Consider the following 17,806-nt stretch of genomic DNA (forward strand, 5'->3'; position numbering starts at 1 on the left):
GTGGTGGGCTTTTGCTTCAAGGTGGGCATGTGTGTACCAGTTCATCCTACTCCCAGTCTGAGTGAGCCTCCAGGAGGGCTCTGCTCCTGCCCAGGGCTGGCCCACACGGTGGGGTACACTCAGAGTGTTGGGAAGGGCCAGAGAGACAGTACAGTGGGGAAGGTTCTTGCCTTGCACACAGTCTTTGAACCTCAGCACCATATGTGGTCCCCGAGCCCCTCTCAAGAGTAAGCCCTGAGCAGAGCCATTGTGGCCATGAAACAAAAGAAACCAAAAGGTTGTTGAGTAAAAGGGCAGCAAACCAGGTCGGTAGGCCCACTGGCAAAGGGGTGCCAGCAGTGGGGCACACTTCCCTTTGCTCGGCAGAAAGGTAGGATTTGGGCAAGGAGCGTGAGCAGGAAGCTCTCTGGGGACTTCCTGATTGCAGGGGTGTGGGGTGGAGGCATGCAAGGAGGAAAGGAGTGTCATGTTGGGAGATAAGGGTGTCACTAAGCTTAAACCCTCCTCCCCTTCCCTCTGCAGCACCCTCCCCACAGCTTGGCCAACTCTCTCCAGGTCCACAGTGGAACAGGGCTGGGAGCTCAGCTGCCCTGCTCCTGGGGACGCGTTGCCGGGCAGGGTCACTGGGCTGCGGGGCCATCTCTGATGAGTAGAGCGCCCTGTGGGTTCTCACCAGGGTGGCCAGTAGGGCACCTCCCTGGAGCCTGCGGTGTGTCCTGGGTCCTTCTCTAGCCTTGCCCCCTCCCTTTTCCAGGCTCCCGCTGTCCACAGGGGACAGGGCCTGGCTTCTCTCTCCGGAGAGGTGCCCAGCAGCTGCATGGGGGCCGGTGTGAGAATCGAGGGGGAGGCTCAGGGAAGCAGGGGAAGGAGAGGCATAGTGGCCTCTCCAAGGGAAAGTTCAGGAAGCTCTTGGCTCAGGGACATCTTCTTCCAAGCAGTGCGGCCTTGGTGCTGATTGAAGAGGGGACGGGGCTCTGCCCTCTGGAACTGTTGGCCCTGGCAGCGGCCTCTGAGCCTTTGAGGGGCTGGCAGTGCCCGAAGGTCATAGCCTTGGGGTCTGCTGAGCTGGGGCCACCAGCCCCCCCAGGAAGAGAGTCTCCTTCTCTTGCAGAACAGATGGCCCCACAGCCTGCTGCCCTCTGGGTCTGGATCCGGTGGGAGGGATCTGGGGAGAGCTATGGTACCCAACCTGGCACGTCTAGGGGTGACAGGACTCTGGGCATGCTGGGGGGTGGGACTTGCCTAGGGCTGGGCGAAAGTGTCATCCCTTGAAGGAACGGGAAACTAGGGACCTGGGCAGCTACACCCTGAGAGATAGAGCCGTGGAGGCACGGACGGTGTCTGGGTGGGTGATGGCCTTCTCACCGGAACGGGAGTCTCAGGTCCCCCCTTTCTGGGGAGCCCTCATGATCCCACACACAGTAGAAACTTGGCATCAGGGCAAGGTTAGAGCCAGCTTAACCCCCCACCCCGCCCCGAGCTGTGCCCCCAGAACAGGCTGCTTCTGGACCTGAAGCGGATGGCTGGGCTGGGCTGGGCGGGGAGCGGGCTTGGGGACCACCTTGGCCTTGACACTCACTGCTCTGATCCTGCTCTCCACTGCTGCCTCCGCCCAAGCTGCTCCTTCTGAGGTTGATGACCAGATGCGAGGGGATGGCTTGGCCAGAGAAGAGGGGAGATAGGAGAGCTGGCCCCAAACAGGGGCCCTGCTAGCCCAGTCCTGGCGAGAGAGAAGGGACACCTGCTGGCTCCAAGGCAGCTTGAGGGAGCTGAAAATCCTGGTGCTAGAGGGCTCAGGTGGTCAGGAGCTGACCAGCCTGCCCAGGTATCCCACTGGGAAAGTCCCCCCTGCTCCCTGCCATCCCATTCTCCAGGCCTCCAGTAGAGCCACAATTCCTGCCACACAAGCCCTTCAGCTGGGAGAGGGAAGGGCTACCCTGGGCCGGCCACTTCCGCTTCTGTTCAGCTGCCCAGCTTAGGGGTCCTCGCCCTCTCTGCCCCACAGACACACTTGTGGCCCCTGATCTGTCTCTACAGCCTCTCCGTGCATTTATCCCAAGCAGCTCAGGTTACCCCAGGAAGCAGATCACAGGACACCCTCTGTCCTGCCCTGAATCTTTTTTGGTAACTTGGGGTACCTGTTTCCTGGGGACCCTGTCTGGGGACCACTGGTTAGGGACTCCTGCAGGAGGAAGTGCCCCTCCCCCCACGTGGCTCTGGGATCTGGGGGTCAGTTGCCTGGGGTGACCCGGGCCAGCCTCTCCTGTGACCACACCCCCCACCTCAGTGACGGGACTCTCCTCAGCTGCCACCTGGCCAGTCACCAAGCCACCTCCAGGGACAGGCGCTTGTAGGGTCACGTCCTCAGGGACAGCCCACCTCCCAGCCCCAGCCCAGCGAGAGGCCGGTTCCCGCGCAGCCCTGGACCCCAGCCTCGGCCGGCACTCAGGACAGCGCTCCCCAGCAGGGTACCCCCCTGTCCATGCAGCTGGTCCTCTGAGGGTCTCCAGTGGAAGCTTGGCATCGGGGCAGGGTCAGAGCCCGCCAGCACCCCTCCAGCTGTGCCCCCCAGCCTGCCGCCTGCTCCTCTGCATGGGGTCCCTGCTCCATGGGGGCATCTGAGCGGGTCCCTGACCGCAGTGCCCCATGCCCTGGCCAGAGCACTGGCTGCTTCCCTCTGCACCCCCCACCCCCAGGTGCCCCCCAGCTCCGCTGCCGCGCCTGGCGGTCCCGATCCTGGTCCCCCCTGCTCACCTCCACGGCGCCGTCTCCTCGGCAGAGGCTCTGCAGTGTGGGAACTGTCCCGAGGAGCCCGTTCTCCGCTGAAACAAAGAGGTGGGGGAGAGAGAGGGGGGCAGCGGGAGAGGGAGAGGGTGAGTGAGCAGCAGCGAAGGAGTGGAGGGGGAAGAGAGAAGGGAGAGGATGAGAGAGAAGAGGGGCGGGAGAAGACAGCGCCAGAGAGAAAGCCTGACACCCCAGCACGAAGGGCCACGGGGAGAGGGGAGAGGAAACGGGGAGGGGGCGGAGGTGAGGGGTGACGAGAGTGGGACTGATGGAGGGGCACTCAGCAGAGACGGGGGTGAGAGGCAGGCGCGGGGCGGGGGGCAGTGGCCAGCAGAGGCCCCCCTGTCCCATGCCAGGCTTCTCAGGGGCAGCCCCAGACTTGAGTGGCACAGCCCCGCCAGGCGGTGGGGAGGGGCAACGGCGGGACAAAGGCGGAGAGGAACAAAGGTGTGAGGACAGAGTGCTGGACTCTGAGTGCCCACCCTGGCTGGGCAGAGGCTCCCAGAGGGAGGGCAGGGGCAGGGCCAGGTTCACAGGAGGCAGCGGGGAGGCGGGGAGAGGGGAGCCTGGGAGTCTGCAGACAGGAAGCTCTTCGGGGGACAAGGTGATTTGGGGTCCAAATACTGGACTGGGACTGGGGGTGCGGGAGGGAGCAGGGCGCAGGGGGGAGGGCCCTAGGGGGAAGCAGATCAGAGACTGGGATGAGCGGGGAGTCTTGGGGGGCCCAGAGCTGAGGCCCCTAACAGGCATCATAGTTCCCCTCCTCCCATCCCCACTGCCCCAGGGGTAGGCTGCCCAGTGCAGACTGGTGAGAGGGGGACATGACCCACTTCTCTCCTGGACCTCCGCTGCCCCGCGGGGACTGAGCCCCTCACCAGAGTCTGCCCATCCCTCTTGCCCTGGGCACCCTGCCTCTCGCTGGGCTAGTCTCTCGACCTCAGAGGCCTGGGAGTCCCAGGTGCTCTCTTAATTAAACACCACCCCTTCACCACTCCCCACTCTCTCTCCCAAAAAAAACCCCCCAAAACCCTGAAACATTTTGAGCAAGGAAAGTTTCCTCTCTGTCCCTCGCAGATATTCTCTGGAGAACAGGAGAGTGTCTGTGACAAGAGGAGGGGTAAGAGTTAGCCTCAGTCCCACACCAGTCGGGACTGCTAGGCCAGCTCCCTGACTCCTCCTGGCAGGGATGCCTCCTGGACCCTCTGGACGTGGCCACAGCAGCCCAGCTGCCCATCCCACCCTTGTCTAGTGACCTGAGCCAGGAGCAAGGGAAGTGCCTGCCTCCCTCCTTCCCTCCCTCCCTCTCTCCCTTCCTCCTGCTACTCACTTCCTTTTTGCACGTTCTTTTAGAAATAATTTCAAACTTTGAAAAATTATCAGAAAAGTTATCAGAATAAGAATAGTGTTGGGCTGGAGTGATAGCACAGCGGGTAGGGCGTTTGCCTTGCACGCAGCCGACCCAGGTTCCATCCCCAGCATCCCATATGGTCCCCTGAGCATCGCCAGGAGTAGTTCCTGAGTGCATGAGCCAGGAGTGACCCCTGGTGCATTGCTGGGTGTGACCCAAAAACCAAAAAAAAAAAAAAAAAAAAACCGAAAAAAAAAAAAAGAATAGTGTTAAGGGCTGAGAGAACAGAACAGATTTTTTTTGTTTGTTTGTTTTGAGGCCACACCTGGAGATGCTCCGTATTTCCTCCAGGCTCTGCACTCAGGAATCACTCCTGGCAGTGCTCAGGGTACCATATGGGATGCTGGGAATTGAACCCGGGTTGGCCGGGTGCAAGGCAAGTGCCTTACCTGCTGTACTATTGTTCTGGCCCACGAGAGACAATACAGAGGTTAAAGCACTTACCTCACACTGCGTTAGGTCCCCTGAGCACTGCCACAAGTGACCCCTGAGCAAGGGGTGGGCTCCTCCCCACAAAAAAACAAAACAAGAATAGTATTCAGACACTGGCATATTCTTTGACCATATTCAGCTACCATTAATATTTTGCCCATTTGCTGTCTGTGTGTGGAGTTACACATCATTTCATTTGGACCCGTTCCATTGTGAGTCGCAGATATCCGTGCTGAAAGAAAAGATTTTTCTGGTTCTGTCTCCTGCAGCGCAGGGCAAGCAGGCCGTGATGGGGAACGAGTGAAGGCCCAGTACGGCCATGAGCGAGTGGGGCCCCTGTCCATGGGGCCTGAGGCCCGGGGAGCTTGGCCCAGGCTGTCGTTTAGGCCCGAGTGGCTCTCTCTCTCCTCCAGCCTGGGAGGCGGGGATTGCCCACCCAAACGAGCAGGTGGTGTTTGGCGGGCGCGGAGTGGCAGCATATGTCTGTGGCTGATGGCAGCAGGCGGGGGAGCTGGCAGAGTCGGGATACCCAAGCCGCAGCACCTGGGCACACAGGCGGGCCCAGCCACTGGCCTCAAATGGGCACGTGAAGATTCACATCCTGGAAGCCCCAGCTCCAGGCTGAGGTCTTGAACTCTTGCCTCCCGGCACCCCCCTGAGGCTGCTTGATGCATGGCCAACCCCACCAGGAGGTTTGGAGCAGGAAAGCGGGGTTCCCAGTGCGGTGCTTCTGTGACGTTGTGGGCGTTTCTCCTGCGCCCGAGCACACCCAGTCTGAAGACGGCCTCCAGCTGCCTCTACTCACCCTCTGGGCCCAGAGCCAGCCCGAGGGCCTGCTGAGGAGCCTGACATTTGAAAATCACACCTTCAGCGAGGGGAGATGCTCAAAGTCCTGAGTACATGCTTTGCATGTGGGCCCCCTGGGCATGGGGAGAGGAGCAACCCCTTGAGCACTGCATCAGAAGGAGTGCCCAGCACCACCCAGGTGTGGCCTGGAAAGTCAAGAGAGCCGGCCGGAGCCCTAGGACAGCAGGGAAGATGCTTGCTTTGCACAGGGCTGACCTGGGTGCAATTCCCAGCACCGCATCTGGTTTCCCAGGTCCTGCCAGGATGGATCCCTGAGCGCAGGGCAGGAGTAAGCCCTGAGTGTCACCGGGGGTGCCCCCCAACCCTGAAAAAGAATCTGAGCACTGAAGCCTTGGTTCCCTGCCTCTCTCCCTCCAGCCCCCATGAGCATCCCACCTCACAAGGCTCTGGGGGACGCCTGCCCTGTCTGTTCCTTTGCTGGTTACACTGACACTGACCTCAGGGCCTGAGGCGTGGCTCCACAGTCAACCTGTCTCTCTCCTGCTGCCTCTGGGCGGCCATGGGACTGGGGCCTGATTGCCGGGTGCCAGTGGGCTTGGTTGGTCTGACACTGAGTGCATCTTGAGGGGGTGGGGGCTGTGCCGCTGGAGAGAGGAAGCAGGTTTGTTCAAAGCCTCACCCTGCCAGCATAAAAGTGGGTCTGCACGGGGGGTCACTGACCCAGTGAGCACTGCCTGGTTTCTGTGGACAGTCCTCTCCAGGCCCAGGGCCTCTCTAAGCCTCATGTGGGTAAGCAGAACCCAGTGAACGGGGGAGAAATGTGCCCCCACCCCCATCCGTGTGAGAGCCAGGACACGGGCTCTTCTCCCCCTGCCCATCTCCTGAAGAGATTTCAGCCAATTAGCACATACAGTATTTACTTAATTAGGGTAATGACATAATTGGCGTAACTTGGGCTCCATCACATGGCTGCAACATGCAATTAGGGGCCCAGCAGCGGGAGTCGACATGGTGGAAACGCTCATTCAATTCTGCTTCCAGCCTGGAGGCCAGAGCAGCTGCCTCTGCTTGGAGGAGGCTGGGGGTGTGGAGGGGAAGGCAGGGAGGGTGGTGGTGGGGGCCGGGGGATGGTGACACACTGTCCAGGACAGGAGGGTCTGTGGGGACAGAAAGGCAGGTTCCAGGGCTGGTGAGGCCCCTGACCAAGTCTTTCTGCTCATGTGTCCCCCCCACCACACAGGGCAGGCGGGGCCCCAGCGCAAGTGAGACTGGAGCCTGAGAGCATTTGGGTCCCTCTGCGCCCCCCACCCCCACAGGTCTCTGTCTGAAGTGCCCCCAGCCCTTGGGTTCTCTCTCTGCAGGACTTTGCTGCTCACAGCAGCCATGTGGCCCTCTCAGGAGTCTGTTGCTCCTTCACGGCAACACTGGGACGCCCCAGACTGGACAATGACTATAGATTTTGGCACGGGGGGAGACGTTTCCAGGTCACACCCAGCGATGCTTAGCAGCTTACTCCCAATTCTGTGTCCAGGGGCCACGGGGGTCCATACAGTGTCAGGCATGGAAATGGTGTCAGTCGCACACAAGGCAAGTGCTTTGGCCCCTGTGCTATCTTTCTGGCCTGGGTGATTATTTTCCTCACTGTGCCAGTGGGAAAGCTGAGGCTCAGGGCAGGAAGTGGGTAGGGCCCACATGGCAGGGTGACCCTAAGAGGCAGCTCAAGGTGGCAGGAGACTCCTCGGGCCCAGGCCAGCAGCAACCAGGAGGCTTGGGGTTCTTCCCTGGGGACCGCTCAGGGATGCCTTTGTGACTTCTCAAAGTGGGGGTGTCCCCAGACTCCTGTCCCCTCAGACCTGTCCAGTCTCCCGCCTGTGCCTAGTTCCACCATCCATCCAGTCTTCCCCTCAGAATCTTCCAGAGTCTCACTCAGCGACCTTCCCACCCACGGGGTCAGGAGACAGGGGCTATGGGTGCGGCCGCCATTGCAGACACAGGAACTGGGCCTCCAGCACCTCCCAACAGGGGCAGTGAGGACAGAAGTGAGGCTCCAGCCTGGGGGGTCCCCTCTCCCTCAAACCCAAGAACCTGACATCTGTCCTTACTCCCTGGAAGTGAGGTCATCGCAGCTGTCCTCCCCTCAGTGCTGCCCCTTTCTGGGTTGCCTGGTCCCACTGTGCTCAGCCCAGGGGGTCAGGACCTCTGCGGAGACAGCTCTGATAGTTCCAAAAGGGTCCTCTGCCCTTCTGAACTGGGGAGTCCCTTTAGCCTGCCTAGGGGGGCTGGGTTTGGGGCCCAGCTCCCCCCATTGGCAGTACCTCCAGCTGGGGGGACCCTGCTTTCATCTTGTCCCTCTCCAGGGCTCATTTTCTTGGACCTGACTAGGGCTCAACACTGTGGGCCTGACTGCTTGGCTGGGGAACAAGGGCCTCCCCCCACTGACACCTCCTGACCTCACGGCTTCGGCCAGACGCGGGCTCAGGGAGCATCTTCCAACTGGGCAGAGGCCAGGCCGAGGCCAGGCCGAGTATACAGGCTGCAGCAGGCCAGGCCGCTTCCTCGCTCTCTCCAGATTGGAGGTGTGGCTGCTTTGGGGCCTTGCAGGGACGAGGGCTGCGGTCCTCAGAGGATGTGCAGGGTGGCAGGAGCGGTAGATGTGGGGCAACGTGCTCAGGGTCAACCATCTGTGTGGGGACCAGGAGACCAGGAGGCTGTTCTGGAGACAAACAGCCTTAGATGTTCGTGGGAAGGCCTAGGTTTTTCCTCTTCGTGGCTCCCAGAAGACACCCCAGCCCCTTGTCCCAGGCACATGGGCTGCTGCTGGACTGGATTCAGCAGGCACCAGGGGGATGAAATGTGTTGGAATGTGAGCTGCATGGAAGGGTCGGTCCCGGGATCCGGGCCAGGTGAGGAGCAGAAAGAGCACGGAGGAGACCAGAGGCCCAGGTGGGGTCCCTGACCCCTGGACTCGATCTTGTACAACAGAAAGTCTGTGGGAATTCACTTTTAAAAATCATGGTGTATGGGGCTGGAGCAATAGCACAGCGGGTAGGGCGTTTGCCTTGCACGCGGCTGACCCAGGTTCGATTCCCAGCATCCCATATGGTCCCCTGAGCACTGCCAGGGGTGATTCCTCAGTGCAGAGCCAGGAGTAACGCCTGTGCATCGCTGGGTGTGACCCAAAAAGAAGAAAAAATCATGGTGTCACTTTGTGGAGCCAGATTTGGAGACCGGAAGATGGGAGCAGGGATGTCCTGTTGGGAGACGGTGGAAGCCTATTTGGAGCACGTGGCGGGTTGGCGGGTGTTGGGGATGTGGTGGAAGTGGGGATCCCTGATGAGCTGACCATGGGGCATGAGGGAGGGTGGTCAGGGCGGTTTTTCAACACCTGCTTGAGGAGACAGAGTGATAGTACTGTGGGTAAGGTATTTGCCTTTCATGCAGCTGACCCAGGTTTGATCCCTGGCATCCCATATAGTCCCCTGAGCACTGCCAGGAGTGATTCCTGAGTCCAGAGCCAGGAGTAACACCTGAGCATCACCAGCTATGACCCAAAACCAAAACAACATAAAAAAAACCCCAGCTCCTTTTTGAGCACATGAGCAAATGTGGTGGCCTTTTCACGGGAGGGGGTTGCTGGGATGGGCTGGCTGGTGAGAGAGAAACAATTCTATTGTCTATTTCTCAGAAAATCTGGAGGCAGGGGGTTGGAGCGAAAGTATAATGGGTAGTGCATTTGCCTTGTATGTGGCCAACCCAGGTTTGATCCCTGGCTCCTCATAGGTCTCTCGAGCCTGCCAGGAGTGATCCTTGAGTGCAGAGCTAGGAGTAAACCCTGAGCACCCTGGGTTGTAACCCTAAAATAAAAACAAAAAAGGGCTGGAGGCAGCAAGGAAATAGCTGATGCAGCTGGGGAGAGAGCTCAAAGAGCTGGTGTTTTTTTCTGTTTTTTTTTTTTTTTTTTTTTTTTTTTGTATGCAGGAGCCCTGGATTTGGTCCCAAGCATCACATGGTGCACTCCTTAGCACCGAGTGGAGAGTGGCCTCAGCACCAGCGTGGGAAGAGTTGCGAGGTCGAATCTGTCATCCAGGGAGGGAACTACCAAGAGGAGAGGGAGGAAACTTGAGCATAGAAATGTGTTTCCTTTTGCAAAAGGCGTGGATGCCCCTCCAGCTGTGGGGCCCAGTGTTTCCAGTATGTGAATCATGGGAGACCTCCATGGGGCCAAGGCAGCGGCCAGGTGAGCCCGCCACGCCCCAGGTTTAGAGAAGTCGATGAGACAATGTTGGCTTTTTGGTTTTTGTCTTGGGGTCACACTCAGCAGTGCTCAGGGCTTACCCCTGGCTCTGCACTCGCTCCTGGCAGTGCTTGGGGGACCAGACAGGGTGCTGGGGATGAAACCTGGGTTGGCGGCTTGCAAGGTCCAACCTTACCTGTTGGACCATCTCTTCAGCCCCGCAGTGCTGGCTTTCGGAGCCAAGCCCCAACTGGGGATGGAGAATACTGCCCAGGCCACTTGGGCGGCCAGTGTTCAGTGATCCCCTGTCCACCACAGCCCAGCCCACGTGGGAGGAGCTTGCTCCACCTGATAGAACCCCATCCTGGCTTAACTGCCTCCTTTGGAGGGTCTGGGGGCGGCCTCTCCTGACCCCCATGAATTAGTAAGCTGTGTGACCTCCAGCACGCCATACACCTCTCTGGACCTGGGTATCTCTCAAGAGCAGCAGGAGGACGAACAGCCTCTGTGGTCTGTGACTGCTACAGGCTAGAGTCAGGCTCAGCCTGCCCGGGGCTGCTCCCCCCAGGCCTGGCAGACAGGCATCACTCACTGCTGGGCGTCCCCTCTGCAGGGAGAGGCGGTGACTGCCACCCTCACGGGGCCCTCTCCCGGGTTCCACTTGCTTTCCTCTGAGCAGATTAGGGTAATTAAGGGAAACGGGCCTCCCGACCACGGAGCTCATTACAGCCTCATTGAGTTAATTAGTTCCAGGTGTGGAGGGGGTGCTCCGAGGAGGAGGCTGCTGGTGGTGCAGCAGGTTTGCAGTGGTGGGGCTGGCGAGGTGAGGGTGGCGGGAGGCCATGGCAGAGGTCTGGGAGCCTGCCAGGAGCTGGGAAGGCAGCCACTAAATGCAGAGGGGAGTGGCCAGCCGGGTCAGCCCCGAGATCACACACGGAGAAGCTGGAGCTGCAGTTTCAAGAACTCCCAGCCCCACTTCTTTCTGCACCTGCACCTGCAAGCTTGCTGCTCTCACATGGGGAGGGTGTGTGTGCAAGGCAACAGAGGCACCAGCAGGTGGGTGCGCTGGGGGTGGGCCTCCAGGTCCCCCCGCGTTATTCAGAAATCCCCAGGAAAGCTATTGCTATGACTTCGTTGGAAGGGAATGCAGAGCTGGAGAGGCTACGAGTGTCAAGGGCTGGCGTGCAGCTGACCATGGTCTGAGTCCTTGGCATTGTGTTTGACCATGCGTGACCAGGAGTGATTGCTGCCAAGGGAATGTGACTAAGAGGCAGTGGGAGACCACTAAAGTTTCCATGGACCTGCTCCAAGGGACATGCCCCTTAGATGCCGCCCCTTCCTGGCAGGGGTTGGGCTCCTGTTTGCAGGTGCAGGGAGGGGTGAGGTCACACTTGTCTATTAGTGCTGGTCCCAACATCTCCCTAAAACTTTTTTTTTAGCTTGTTATTTTGAGGCACATTTAGGGGTGCTCAGAGGTGAGCAAGGGGGACTGTGGAGGAATTTCTGGGGGGTTGCTGGGAGAAAGGACTGGAAGACGCTCCTGGCTTTACACTCAGGAATCACCCCTGGTGGTGCTCAGGGGTTACTCTTGGCTCTGCACTCAGGAATCACTCCTGGCAATGCTTGGGGGACCGTAAGGAATGCTGGGGATTGAACCTGGGTTGGCCACGTGCAAAGCAAGCTCCCTACCTGCTGTACTGTCATTACGACCCTCCCTAACCTTCTTTCTACTGAGCTTCTCTGCCCAGCTGCCTGTGGACACAGCCCTCCCAGCTTCTGCTGTGCTCCCATCCTGCCTCAGCCATTGTTACTGAGCGTCTCCCTATGCCATGCAGGAAGGTTGGGGACACAGGCTGGTGCAGGCCCACTTTGGGGTCTCTCCAAGGACAGAGAGGATAGATGGCCTAGGCGACATGGCTCTGTCATATAAGCTCACAGGGGCCTCTCCCAAACCTGGGCAGTGAGAAGGGCACCTCTGGGTGCCAGGAGCCAATGAGCTCCACGGGATTGCACAGCCTGAGAACAGTGGGAGGTGAACATGCCCGAGAAGAGCAAGGGGGGCTGTTGGGGGGTCTCTGGGGGCTGCTGGGAGAAAGGGCTGGGGGCTGCTCAGTGGCAGAGCACACATCTGCAAGTGTGAGGCGCTGGACTCGGTCCCCAGCCCTAGCACTGTTGGAACTAGAGGCGGTGAGGGGCAGAGCTGGGGGCCTTGGAGCACTGGAGGGGGACAGCATCTGCAACGCCTTGGGGTGGGTCCTGGAGTGGGCTCAGGCTCCCAGACGTGCCCACAGGGCTGGGGCTAAAGTGAGAGAGGGAAATGTGTATGTGGGGGTATGCACCGTCGCCTACCCCCTGTTCCTGCCTAAAGTAGATGCATCTCAGAGCATGTCGGCTACCCAGAGGAAAGGGGGCAGGGGAGAGCTCTGGGCAGGGGTTTTCCCCACTCTGCATCAGCAGTGTGCAGGGCACACTGTCTTCTCTGAACCCGCCAGGGGTGAGGAGGAGCTGGGATTGACCCCGAGCATCTCACAAGCTCTGGACGGATCCTGCACGTCCATTCCCGTGTCTGGATGAAGGCATCCCCTCTGGCTTCTCCTTGCTGCTGGGATGGGTCCTCCTCGCCCCGGAGCAGCCCGGGCTCTTGGCTGGGTCTTAATACAGAGTGTCTTCCAGAAGCACCACGCTGTCTTGCCCTCTCTCCTCACTTCACAGAGTTTGCAGTTCCGCCCCTACCCCACCCTTGCATGAGCATGCTCATCTCCTACCCAAGACATTCCTTTAAAAGTTTTGAATAATAATAGTGAGCTCTCTGTTGAAATATTGAAAGTATTCAAAGTATAGAGAGAATAAAGTGAAGATCATTAGCCACTCAGGTGGGGGTGGTTGTGGGAGAGGGGTATATTTGGGTTCTTGGTGGGGGGAACATGTGCGCTGGTGGAGGGATGGGGGTTTGATCATTATATGACTGAGACTTAAACCTGAAAGCTTTGTAACTTTTCTCACGGTGATTCATAAAAAAAAAAAAAAAGTTTTGTTTGTTTTGTAGTCACACCTAGCAATGCTCAGGGGTTACTCCTGGCTTTGCACTTAGGAATCACTCCTGGCAGGACTCAGGGACCATATGTGGTGTTGGGGATCAAACCCAGGTCTGCTGCATGCAAGGCAATTTTTATTTCCAAAATTGCATTTTGAAAAAAATGCAAGACAAAAAAAATTCCTTTTTTCCCCCAAAATAGATCATGTATTGTTTTTATTATTATTTAATTCCCCCTTCCCTTCTGTGCAATAGTTGATGCTTTTTGTTGTTGCTGCTGTCGTTTGTTTTTGGACCACCCCTGGCTGTGCCCAGGGCTTATTCCTGCCTCTGAGCTCAGGGCTCACTCCTGGTGGGGCTCGGGGAACTATAGGGGATGACAGGTTTCAAACCCAAGTTGACCATGTGCAAGGCAAGTGTCTTCCCTGCTGTATGTCATTGATGTTTTGCCTTGGGCAGGGTGGCACGCTCACCTGCTGTGGTGCTGGCTGGGCTTGTGCATCGGGGGGGTGGCACTCACACACTTGGCTCTGGCACTGTGGACATTCGCACTTGTCCACACGCTCACTGCTGTGCCCACTCTCCTTGAGGCACATGAGCGGTGATGGTGCCGCTCCCTGGGGTCACTGTAGCATTGACACATGTGCTTTTTAAGGCCTCACTTCATGGCCCTGGTGCTCAGACGTTTAAAGAAAACTGGAGGGGCCGGAGCGATAGCACAGCGGGTAGGGCGTTTGCCTTGCACGCGGCCGACCTGGGTTCGATCCCCGGCATCCCATATGGTCCCCCAAGCACCGCCAGGAGTAATTCCTGAGTGCAAAGCCAGGAGTAACCCCTGAGCATCGCTGGGTGTGACCCAAAAAGCAAAAAAAAAAAAAAAAAAGAAAACTGGAGGCCCTAACTACCTATATTTTAGGATAGAGAAGGGACTGCTATGACAACGATGGTTGGAAATGATCACTCTGGATAGGAATGCTGAAAGTTGATAACCTTTCAGTACCTGTACTGCAAATCATAATACCCAAAAGGAAAGAGAGCAAAAGAGAGAGAGAGAGAGGGAGAAGAAAAGTGCTTGCCGTAAGGACAGACTGTGGGTGAGGGGTGCAAGGAGGGACAGGGGACATTGGTGGTGGGAAATGTACAGTGATGCAGGGATGGGTGTTAGAACATTGTGTGATTGAAACCCAATCATGAACAACCTTGTAACTGTGTATCTCAGTTATTTAATTAAAAAAACCCTAAAATTAAAAATACTTAAATGTAAAAAATTGGAGGTAGCATGGTTTTTACAGGTTTGAATCTTTGCACTCCGGACATTCGTGTTATTGCTCACATTGCCACCTAAGATGTGTCTTTCTATTGGTGCTGCTGGGGGTGGCACCCCTTTGCCAGGACACATGTGGCTGTGGGGAGATGGGGATCCTTGTGACACAGAGATCACAGACACCAGAGCTGCCAGGATGTTGCTTGGTGCATGTGGGACAGTGGGCATTTAAACTCATGTGCATATACCAGCAAGGCAGGTGGCTAGAAGCCCCTGAGCTAGTCCCGCAAGACATTCCTTCTCCTCACTGCACTTTAGCATCCTCACCTGTCACAGGGGAACAACTGGAGTCTCTGTCTCCTGGGGCTGGCCTGAGGACTAAATGACAGGAAGTGCATAAACCTCAGCCCACGTGCAGATTCCTCCATAACCCACAAAAGTGGGGCTCAACTTCCTGTTTGGTTTGGGGGCCTGAGGCCTTGAGGTCCCAGGGTCCTCGTCGGCCTGGTTCTGCCTCTTGCTCACTGTGGTGTGATTTAGGCCAGGCCCGGCGTTGTCTCTGTGCCTAAGCTTTCCCAGACACATAAGGCAGTTAATAAATTCTGGTTCAGTTCATGCTCCTTTGCCTGCTTCAGCCTAAGACACCAGGAAAATGCGGGTGTTTGCACTCTGTTCGCAGGGTGGTAAATGAGAGGCAGGGAGGGCGTGGGAGGGTCGCAGCTGCTCCAACATCACTTCCTGCATTCCCAGCATTTCCCTAACCTGGCCCACAGCCTCAGCTCAGCAGAGTGTGTCCCGAGGCAAGGCCCCTTCTTCCCACCCCTCAATTATGGCTGGTCACAAAAGCTGGACCATAACCAGACAAAGGGACAAGGATGAAAGTGCTGGTTGTCATGGCAACCTGGCGGGTTGCTGAGACCCAGGGGAGGGACTTGGCTGTGTGCCTGCGCCCTGGCATCCGGATGACCTCTGGGCAGGAGCCAGGGTGGCCCAGAAGCTCATAGTCACCTCCTCCTGCTCGGGGCCCACCAGAGTCGGGTACACAATGACAGCCTAACCCCTCCTCGCAGCACCTGCTGCCTGGGCCTCCCTGGGTGGCCGCATTGTCCTGCACCTGCTGCCCCCCACCTGCTCGCCAATCCAAGATCCCTCCACCCTCCCCAGGGCACTTCCTGCCCATATCTGTACTCAGCTGCCTGCTCTCAGGGCCAACCAGAAGGACCAAGAAGCCAGGAGGAGGCAGAGAGGTCTTGAGCCAGGGTTCAGCTGCTGCGCTGGCTCTGCCTGACCCGACAAGGCTTCACGTCAGGGCCTTCTCACCTGTAGAATGGGGGCAGCCTCTCCTGCCTGTGGAGCCTCCAAGAACCAGTTTCCTTCTGTTCCAGAGGAAAGCAGAGGCCAGACTGTCCCCAGAGCCGCATTAGGGCAGGCAGCAGGTTGGGGAAGGGTTGCAGGGAGGGACTGTCTGCAGCCCACCCCTGGACCACCTCTCTTAAACCTTGCTACTCTTTACACTGAGGAGCCTGGCTGGGGAGAGAATGATACCCCAGAGGCCTTTCTAGGGTCCCTGGAGCCGTCAGCACTAGGTTCTTGGGTGACCATCAGCACTAGGTTCTTGGGGTCTGTCTAGAGTATCCAGGAAGGCAAGGCCCCTTCACAGGGGAGTATCTGGTTGGTGGTGCCAGGCACGGGACCCAGGGCTCCCCACATGTGAATGCAGCATGCATGTACTCTCTAGGGCTGAGCACATCCTGGCTGCTGCTGAGTCACTGATGGGTGTGTGTGTGTGTGTGTGTGTGTGTGTGTGTGTGTGTGTGTGTGTGTGGCAGGTGGTCATGGCCCAGAGGGATCAGTGGGGGGGCAGCAAGTGGCCCCTCCAGGAAAGGGAAGAAGATTCCCAGGGCTGTGGTCTGTCTCGGGGTACACCTTGCAGTAGCTGTTCTGCGAGTGAGGCCTTTTCTCCTTGCTGCCTCAGCTTACTCTCCTGGAATGTGGGGGCGCATCACCCAGCCCTCCCCACAGGTTGTCTTGCTCTGACAGGCCAGACTGCCCCCTGGCAGGGGCTTTCTTCCACTGAGGATACAGGCTTGGGGGCAGGAGAAGCCCTGGTATTCCACCCACTCGGCATGGGTGTCCTCTGAAGTTTCCGGGCGAGGTTTGTGGTCCCCAATGTGCTGAGGCAGGGAGGAGGCCTGTCCAGAGCCCAGGGTTCACAGACATTTCCAGGAGGGACCAAAGGTCAGAGGGCAGCCTGGTCCCATTTAATAGACCTGAAGGGGTGGACAGGATACAGGGTGGGGATGGGATGTGTCTCAAGATGAACTCAGCCACTCACTCACTTGGTTTGCTCAGCGGCCGCTCCCAGACCACCTTAGGGCCCAAGGGCCATGGAGGGCACCTGAGGGGAGCCAGGGAGTACAGTGTCTGCAGCCGAGGGGGCGCTGTCAGTCTGTCCTGTCACCTGGAGCTCCTGGATCCCTGCTTCTGATGCTGGCTGGGGAAGAGGCCACCGTGTTCAGGGGTGGGGACCCAGACGGTGCTCACTCCATGTCCTGCCCGTCAAGCGGCCCGGGCCGTGGTCCCCTGAGCTATGGAGGGAGGTGGTCAGAGTGGGCTTCCTGACACCAGAGGGAAGCAATTGAGGCCAGAGCTGCCAGCTGGGAAGCACCAGGAGTGCAGGAGGGAGTGGGCTCAGCCTGGCCCCCTGAAACTCTCACCCACCCTCCCTAGGTGCTCAGAGTCTCGTGTGTGGAGCTGACACAGGGGTCAAAGGAAAATAAAGTTTAGAGAAGATGCCGATAGGGACAGAGAGATAATACAGTGGGAGAGGTGCTTGCCTGGGACATGGCCGATTCTTGGCATTATATACAATCCCCTGAGCATGGTTAGGACTGATCCCTGAGCACAGAGCTGGGCGTCAGCCCTAGGCACTGCCAGGTGTGGTTCCCAAATCAAACTGAACACAAATGACAAAGGAAACACTGATAATGATGTCAATATTATTGTAAATTATGATACCTAAGTTAAAAAAAAGAAAAAAAAAGAGAGGGGCTGAAGAGATAGTATAGTAGGTAGGGCACTTGCCCTGCACTTGGCCAAGCCGGGCTTGATCCCTGTCATCCCATATGGCCCCTTGAGCACTGCCAGGAGTAGTTATTGAGTGCAGAGCCAGGAGTAACCCTTGGGAGTGGCTCAAACAGTAAATAAAACAAAAGGAGGAGGCCAGCTGGCCAGTGGCAGAAAAGGGAAGGTAAAGGACACCCAGGAGGGTGAAACCCAGGTGCTGCCCAGACCTCTCTGACAACTCCCCCTCCCCCTAGCCTGCCACTCACACCAGAACCCCAGCCTGGGAAAGCAGAGAAAGGTCCTGGGGTCTCAGGAGGCTGACCAGGTGCAGGTGGGGAGTGGGGAGCTCTAGACACCCCCTCTGGATGCCTGTGGCTCCTCGTTCCAGATGGGCAGTCGGTGAAGGCCCATTCACATGGGCTTTCATTTCTGCAGCCAGAGAAGCATTGCTCTGGACCTCAGTGCTGGCAGCAGGAAGCAGGAGGTGGGGGGGGAGGAGGACAGTCCTCCGGATGCGAGACCCCGTGTCTGCAGAGCCCCCAGCAGCGTGTCTGTCCAGGCCCAAGCTTCCAGGTCACTGATACGCTCAGGGATTCCCCCCAAATCTGTGAGGAACCGCACAGTCTCTCCTGTCTCAAACAAAAGGGTGCTTGGCTGCCCTTGCAGCCTCTATAGCAGCGATTCCTCCAGGGTCCCCAGGATATCCCAAGGGGGCCACAGGTGAAAATAGTGATAATGGTAACAGTAGATGGGGGGCACAGGAAGGAAACAAGATTA

This window comes from Sorex araneus, chromosome 4, assembly GCF_027595985.1.
Source record: "Sorex araneus isolate mSorAra2 chromosome 4, mSorAra2.pri, whole genome shotgun sequence".
Classification (NCBI taxonomy): Eukaryota; Metazoa; Chordata; class Mammalia; order Eulipotyphla; family Soricidae; genus Sorex; species Sorex araneus.